Source organism: Diceros bicornis, assembly GCF_020826845.1.
Source record: "Diceros bicornis minor isolate mBicDic1 chromosome 1 unlocalized genomic scaffold, mDicBic1.mat.cur SUPER_1_unloc_6, whole genome shotgun sequence".
Lineage (NCBI taxonomy): Eukaryota > Metazoa > Chordata > Mammalia > Perissodactyla > Rhinocerotidae > Diceros > Diceros bicornis.
In genome coordinates, this window is record NW_026690859.1 from 639,765 (window position 1) to 648,950 (window position 9,186).

The window sequence follows — 9,186 nt, forward strand, 5'->3', positions numbered from 1 at the left end:
GCACTGTGCTAGGTGTCGAGTCCTTGGTGACCATCATGGTGGAGGTGGACCTTGCTGGAAAAAGACGGCATCATAAAAACTCAAATACATGCCACTTACAAAACTGAGGAAAAATGGAAAGACCCAGGAGCCATGCAAGGATGAGGGCATTAATAGATACTTGGGAGTATTAAAATCCATCTAATGGTGTCATGAGTGAATGTGTTCCACTTTAAAACAAAACACTGCTGTTATTCTGAGATATTAAGTTAGTATCTCTTTGCAAATATGCAGGATTTAAAATGTTTATTGATGAATAACATGCGTACAGAAATATATGGAGAAGTCATCCAGGTAAATCTCAAAGAATTATTACAAAGTGAACACACTTCTGTGACCAAGAACTGGCACCAGCTTTACTCAGGCCCTGACAATCCCTTTCTCCCTATTTCCTCCCCAAAGGTAACTGATATCTTACCAGCAAACACTGTCTGTCAAGTTTGTCTTCTTATACAAGTGTTTTATTACAGAACAATTTAAACAATATACAAAATAAGCAAAATAGCATAGTAGGCCCATCACCCAGCCTCAACAACTACTTATCATCTGCCATTTTTGTTTCATCCGCACTCCATCCCATTCCCACCTCACTTTATTCTTCTTTTAAGCCTTTGTGCGTGTGTGGTGAGTAAGATTTATGCAACTGAAAGGCACAAATCTCAACCGTACAGTTTTGGCAAATAAACATGCTCATATATCTTTCATCCCTTTAAGAATAGGATAATTTCCATCACCCCCAGAAAACTCCTTCCTGTTCCTTCCCAGGCAATATTTTCCTTTCCCCAATGCAACCCCTGTTCTGTGTTTTTCAGCATAGGTTCATCGTGGTTGAAATCATCACACGTGTGTTTTTTTCTGTCCAACTTGCCTCCCTCAGCACGAGGTTGATGAGTCTCTCTCAGCATGTGTGTGTCAGCGTTTGCTCCTTGGCACGGCCGAGGGTGTTCTGCTCTGTGGATGCCCCAAAGTGCGCTCATCTTCCTCCTGGGGACGTGCAGGTCATCTCCTGTGAACAGTCTTGTACAAAGGTTTTTGGTATGCTGTTTAATTCCTTTATTAGCATTTAAGTGACACACCTTTGCATTTTTACTGGTTGATCCAGATTACAATATGCATCTTTAACATATCACAGCCAACCTAGACTCAATAGTTCACCAGTTTAATCAATGTAAAATATGGAAGACTTGCTACAGAATAGTTTCATCTACCTCTGTCTGTCCTTTGTGCTATTTTTGTCATAAATTTTACATCTACCCATGTTATAAATCCCACAATACAGTGTTATAAATTTTGCTTTAAATAGTCATAGGTATTTTAAAGAAATAAGAGAAATAAGTTGTGTTTGGAAGGAAATGCTTTGAGACTCTGCAATTGTACTGTTTCTTCTTTAAGTTTCCTCCACAGTTTTTGCATTCATCAGTCAATCTTTCCAACAGTAATTATTACTGTAGCGTTCTAATGGCGATTTTCAATTTCATGCTATCTAGCATATTTATTATTTGGAATTCTGTGAGGAAGATTCCCCACCCTCCCTCTCTCTTCCTTCATCCTTTCTTTCTCTCTTTCTCTCATTCTTTTTTTTCCCCTTTTTACTTTCTTCCTTCCCTTCCTTTCTTATTTAATCTTTTTTATATCAGTATAGCCTCGTGGATATTTATTTTATTCTCTGGGTAATAATCCAATGCTACCATTATTTATTTTGTTGCTCACAGTTTTGCAGCTTGAGTCATTGAGAAATCTTTTAGACTGATTCATTTTGACACGTCCCATCATTCTCTGTGTGTGTGTGTGTTATTTTTTAAAGCACTTTCCTACTTTCTGGCACTACAAGATGATCCAGGCTCATTTTGTATTTTCTATCTCCAACCCTAGAATTAGCCATTTCTCCAAGAAAACCTGGTTCCTTTTATTGGAGAATGATATTTAGAAGACAAGATCTGGGAGCTAGATGTGCTCATTAATATTAGAGTGTCACTGCTTCTAGTCCCTCTCAGCAGAGCTTGGAAATGTATGTATGAATATAAACTCAAGTATACGCATCTGTCTATCGATCTATCAATCTATCTATCTTTTTTGATAGATATATTAAAAGAGACATGGATTCATACTGATACTTCCAACTCCAAGCCAGCACCACAGGGTTTATTCTAGCATTCTTCTTTTGTTTATTTGTAACTTCTTTCACCAACAGTGAGAAACTTAACTCCAGTTAGCTACAATATGTTTACTGTGTCAACTAGTTTCAGAATTGCTAATCCATACCCTTAAGAAAAACAAATTTACCACCTAGAGTACAGTGTTTGTGTCCAGTACTTTAGTTTTACAGTATCCTGTCAAAACACTGTCTTCCAAAGTAACTTAGGTCAGGATCTTTCATCCTCACTCCTTCTGTATGGCTATGTCACATGCTTGTAATACAGTGAGATTCATTTGTCACTGCATTCCATCTGGGTTCCCCAGCATCCTGATTGATTTTTAAAATTTGCAGAGTAAAATTCACTCTTTGCTGTGTACAGTTCTATGGGTTTTGACTTTATGGTCATGCATCCATGTCCACAGTACCATACAGAGCTGTGTTTGCACCCCCAAAGTTCTCTCATGTTATCCCTTTGTATTCAACCCCTTCCCCTACTCCATCCCTTGGCAACCACTGATCATTCTCCATCCCTGAAATTTTGCCTTTTCTAGAAAGTCATATACATAGAATCATATTCTATACAGCCTTTTGAATCTTGTTTCCTTCACTTTGGGAAATGCAGCCAAGATTCATCCATGTTGTTGTGTGAATCAAGAGTTTATCCTGGGGCCGGCCCGTGGCTTAGCAGTTGAGTGTGTGCGCTCCCCTACTGGTGACCCAGGTTCAGATCCATGGTACCCACTGACACATCGCTTCTCAGGCCATGCTGAGGTCGTGTTCCACATACATCAACTAGAAGGGTGTGCAAATATGACATACAATTATCTACTGGGGCTTTGGGGGGAAAAAGGAGGAGGATTGACAATGGATGTTAACTCAGGGCTTATCTTCCTCACAAAAAAAAAAGAGTTTATCCTTTTTATTGCCAAGTAGTATCATAATGTACCAATGCAACACAGTTTCTTTCTCCATTCACCTGATGAAGGACATTTAGTTTATTTCCAGCTTTTGGAAATTATGAATAAAATGGCTATAAAGATTCCCACAAAGATTTTTGTTTAAACATTAGTTTTCTTTTTTCTTCAGTAAATACCTAAGAGTGGGATATCTGAGTCATATAATAAGTGTATGTATAGCTTTATAAGAACCTGCTCAACTGTTTTCTGAATGCAACTATCATGTTGCATTCCCAGTTCTAATTGCTCCTAGTCCTCACCAGCATGTGGTATTTGCAATTTTATTTTTTATTTCAGCCATCTAATAGGCGTGCAGTATCTTATTGTGGCTTCTACTTCCTTTTTCAAAGTGAGTTCTACTAAATATAGAATTTTGTGTTGACTTTTGGGTTTTCTTTCTGCACTTGAATGATGCCATTTTGTTGTTGAGTTGTCTCTTTGTTTTTGATAGTATATCATCCATCATCCACATTACTTCTCCCTGTATGTAATGTCTTCCACTGTATGTGTGTATTTCCCTGACTGCTTTCAAGATTTTCTTTTTATCTTTGGATTTTAGTAGCTTGACTATCATGTACCTAAGTATGCTTTTCTTTTATATTTTATTTTGTGGGTTTGCTGACTTTCTGGCATCTAAAATTTTAGATTTTCCACCAAATTTTGGAGGTTTTATGCTATTACTTATTGATTTGCCTTTCTGCCTCATTTAATTTTTCTGTCTCTCTCCTCTCTGCTTGGGACTCAATCATCTCACAGGTCATAAGTCTCTCTTCATTTTTCTTCAAAATTTTTACATTCTTTTCTTCAGACTGGATAATTTCTGTTGCTGTATCTTCATGTTTTTTCTACTATTTCTAATCTACTGGTAAACTCAAAAGTATTTTTTTATTTCATCTTCCTATTTGGTTCTTTTGTGTAATTTCCACTTCTCCGCTAAGTTCCCACATCTGTTCATTCATTATGGAATATTTTTCTTTACCACTATGATCATCTTTATAATAACTGCATTTGTATTCTTGAGTGCTAATTACAACACATTGGGGAGAGTTTCTACTGCCTGCTTTTGGTCACATATGGATTACATTTTCCTATTTCTTCAAATCTCATGCTTCTTTTAAATTGTGTACTAGAAATCATGAAATATAAGTATGGAGGCTCCGGATTCTATTGTATTCCTTGGAAGAGTTTTGTTATTTTTCTAGAAGGGAATCAACTTGGCTAGACTGAAATTCCAATCCTATTTCATTTACGGTGGGCATAGCTGAAATCCTAGTTTACTTCTTTGATCTTCCAACTGCTGTTTTTACACTAGGCCTTCTGGAGCCTACCCTGCATGTGTGTTGTTCAAAGATCTGCCAATTTGGAGTGTGTAGGGGAGAGACTTACATATATATTTTGCGATTTTCCTCTTTGTGGCTCCCTCCCTTCCAGAATTTCTCCCCTAACTTTCCAGCTACTCTGCCAGCCCCAAAATACATCCTCTAACATTATAAGTAAGACTGTAGTTTTTCCCCTGTCTAGGCCATGGACAGATGTTGGAATGCTTTGAGGCAAAAGACTCAAGCTTGCAAATATCTCCTGGTGCAATTCCCATCATTTAAGGGAAGATTCCCTCTCAGTTCTGCTTGCTTTTGGAAGTCATTTATACATACACACAAATACACACTTACTATATGTGTATTACATATAGCCACACCAGTCTGTATAAATATATATAATATTTTGTGCAGATTTTACCATTGTTATCTATAAGAGTGTTAGTTCAACAGGCTACTCCACCATTAGTAGAAGCCAGACCTCGGTTTTTTTTCTTTCTTGGATTTTATATAAATGCAATTATAAAATATATAGCCTTTTGAATATAATTACTTTTATGCAGCATTATGGTTGTGATATTCATCCATGCTATTACATGTAGCTAGTGTTTGTTCATTTGTTGAAAATAATTTTTTAATGGTCATAAAATATGCATAACATAAAATTTTAACCATTTTTAAGTGTACAGTTCAGTGACATTCGATACATTCACATAATTGTGTACCCATAACCTCCAACCATACACAGAACTATTTTCACCTTGCACTGAAACTTTGTGCCCATTAGCAACAACTCCCTGTTATCTCTCCCTCTTGCCCCTGGGAACAACCATTCTCCTTTGTATTCCTATAAATTTGACTACTCTAAGTACCTTATATGAGTGGAATCATACAGTATTTTTCCTTTTGTGACTGGCTTTATTTCACTTAGCATAAATTCCTCAAGGTTCATCCATGTCATAGCATGTGTCAGAATTCCTTCCTTTTTAAGGGTGAAGAGTATTCCACTATGTGTATACACCACATTTTTTGTCAGTTCGTTCAGTGATGGACACCTGGCTTGATTCCAGCTTCTGGCTATTTTGAATAATGCTGTTAAGAACACGGGAGTACATATATGTCTTTATACCTCTGCGTTAAGTTCTTTTGGATGTATACCAATAAATGGTGTTCTCAGGGTTGCCATGTAATTCAGCCCAATTTGATGTTGACAACCCAGAGATACATCAGATTCCACAGGTTGATGGCTCCATCCTATAAGTCTGCACACCCACCCAACCTCACCTCAACTGCAGATGCCAGTTACAAGCCCAGGCTGTTACCTATACTTCTGACTTACTGGCTAAACACCAAAGGTTCCCACAACCTTCTCCTTGGGTTTGATTAATTTGCTTAAGTGGCTCAGATAACATAGAGAAACATTTACTAGATCACCATTTTATTATAAAAGGATATAATTCAAGAACAGCCTGTTGGAAGTGGTGCATAGGGAAAGGTATGGAGATGGTGCACAGAACTTTCATGCCATCTCCAGGTGGACCACTCTCCAAGCAGTCCTTTTCATTGCCAACCTGGAAGCTCTCTGAACCGCCTTCTCTTGGGATTTTTATGGAGGCTCTCTCACATAGGCATGATCAATTATTACCTCAGTTTCCAGCCCCTCTCCTCTCTCTGGAGGATAAGGGGTAGGGCTAAAAATTCCAAGCTTCTAATCAGGGCTTGGTCTTTCTGGTGACCAGACCCCATTCAGGAGGCATCCAGGCGCCCACCCAGAGTTGCCTCAAGAAAACAAAAGATTCTCTTAGTGTTCTTATCACTGGGGAAATTACAAAGGTTTTAGGAGCTCTGTGCCAAGAACTGGACGGAGAGGCCAATAAATATTTTTTTTATTATTTCAGAAACCATAAGTGGAATTTCTAGATCATATAGTAATTCTATTTTTAATTTTTGAAGGAACTGCCATACTGTTTTCCACAGTTTTATATTCTCACACTCAGAACACAAGGGTTCCAATTGCTCAACATCCTTGCCAACACTTGTTATTTTCTGATTTTGTGATAGTAACTATCCTAATGGGTGTGAAAAGGTAGCTCACTGTGCTTTTATTTCACATTTTCCTGATATTTAGTGATGTTGAGCATCTTTTCTTGTGTTTCTTGTTTATTTTATATTTTCTTTGGAGAAATGTCTATTCAAGTATTTTGTGCATTTTTAAATTGAGTTTTTTTATTGTTGAGTTGTAGAAGTTCTTTATTTATTCTAGATATTAATCCCTTATCAGATTTGTGATTTGCAAATATTTTCAACCATTCCATGGTTTGCCTTTTTACTCTGTTGATAGTATCTTGTGATACAAAAAACTTTTTCATTTTGATGAAATCCAATTTGTTATTTATTTGTTACTTATGTCTTTGGTGTCATACTAAAGAAATCATTGTTACAATGGCATTTGGACCCAATGACACACAACTTTTACCATGTGTTTTCTTCTAAGGATTTTATAGCTTCAACTCTAACATTTATATCTTTGATTCATTTTGAGTTAATTTTTGTATACGGTGTAAAGTAAGGGTCCAACCTCATTCTTTTGCATGTGGATATCCAGTTTTCCCAACAACATTTGTTGAAAAACTGATTTTTTCTCGAATGAATGGTCTTTGTACCTTTGTCAAAAATCATTGGACCATATATGCAAAGTTTTATTTCTGGGGTCTCTGTGCTATTTCATTAGTATAGTGTGTGTACTTATGCCAATACCACACCGTTTTGATTACTTTATAGTAAGTTTTTAAATCAGGAGATGTGAGTTCTCTACCTTTGTTCTTATTTTTCTAGATTGTTTTGGCTATTCAGTGTCCCTTGAGAGTCCATATGAATTTTAGGATAGATTTTTCTAACTTTGCCACACCATCACTGGAATGTTTACCTCTTTGAGTATGTTGATTCTTCCGTATTTTACTCTTTTTGATGCTATTGTAAATAAAAATGTAAATTTTTTTAAATTTATTTTTTAGATTACTTATTATTAATGTATAGAAGAACAACTAGTTTTTGCATGCTGATTTTGTGTCCCACTACTCTGCAGAATTTTCTATTTCTAAAAAAATTTTGATGGAATTTTTAGGGGTTTCAACATATAAGATATTATGTGTAAACAAATATAATAATACTTCTTCCTTTCCAATTTGAATGCTATTTCTTTCTTTTTCTTGCCTAATTGCTTTGGCTACAACTTCTAATACCATGTTGAATAGAAGTGGTGAAAGTGGGCCTTCTTGCCTTTCTCCTGATCTTAGATAGAAAGAGTTCAGTCTTTCACCCTTGAATACGATGTTCTCTGTGGATTTCTGTACATGGCTTTTATTATGTTGATGTAGCTGCCTTTTACTCTGAGGGTTTTTTAGTGTTTTTAACATGAAAGCATGTTTAGTTTTGTCAAATGCCTTTTCTACATCCACTGAGATGATCAATTTTTTCCTTCATTCTGTTAATGTGGTTAATTACATGGATTCCTTTTCATATATTGAAACATCCTTGTATTCCAGGAATAAATCCCACTTCAAAATGATGTATAATCCTTTTACTATGCTGCTGAATTTGTTTTGTTACTATTTTATTGAGAATTTCTGTATCAATATTCATGAAAGGTATTGACCTGTAGTCTTCCTTTATCTTAGTGTCTTTGGCTTTGATATCAGGGTAGTAGTAACCCCATAGGATGACTTTAGAAGTATTCTCTCCTCTTCAACTTTTTGAAAGAGTTTGAAAAGAGTTGGTGTTAGTTAATTAAAAAAAGTCTTTGGGCCTAGGAATAAATTCAACATAAAATAAATACAAATAAATATTTTTCAAAATGTGAAAAAGACTTTTCCTAAAAAAATTAAAAATTAAACAAGTACATCATTTATCAATTTATTTCTAAAAATTGTTTTTAACCTAATAGTAAGCATGAACAAATTGTTAGAATTAAAATGACTCAAGTGTTAATTTTCTTCATTGCAAATTTTCTGACATAAGTATGTGATGCCATCATGTATGACATCTTTTATGAAAAAATGGTCATTTTTGTAGTATTGAGAATATTATGAATTTTCCCAGTGGTCTCTGACAATACTCTGATATGCAAAGTTATCTTTTCAACATGTATGTCTTATCATCATCTTTAACAAATTAACAAACTCTGTCAGGTGCTAATTAATCAACTACTTGTCATATGATTCAGGTTCTCCGCCGTCAACTTCTCTAACCATCAGTAAATTCTACAACTTCTGCAAGATTAAAAATTTTACCTTATATTGAATTCATCTCGTGTGGTTTAAAATATCCAAAAATCATTGATAAACTGACCCTGCCCAAACAAAATCATGGTGAATTATGAAAGATGGTCTCTGTTAAGTGGGGAGGGATTTCAGGTTGAACTTAATTTTATAATTGGTCAATTTATTACAGTGTATTGTTCTGTTATGTATTTCACTACTTTTTTTAAAAAAAGTGATAGTTGAGGGTACTTAGACAATAAAAAGTTGAGAAAATAAGAAACTGATACACACTATAAGCTTCAAATATTTTCAAGCGTAAGAAGCAGTAGGAACTAAAACTAAGAAATGGCAGAACCAATAGAAATAAGATGATAAAATTTCAACACTGAATCTATAATAACATCTCAATGGCTACCTTTGTGGTGCCAAGAAGATGGTGATATCAAAGCATTCATAAAGATGATAATAAACAGACTTCA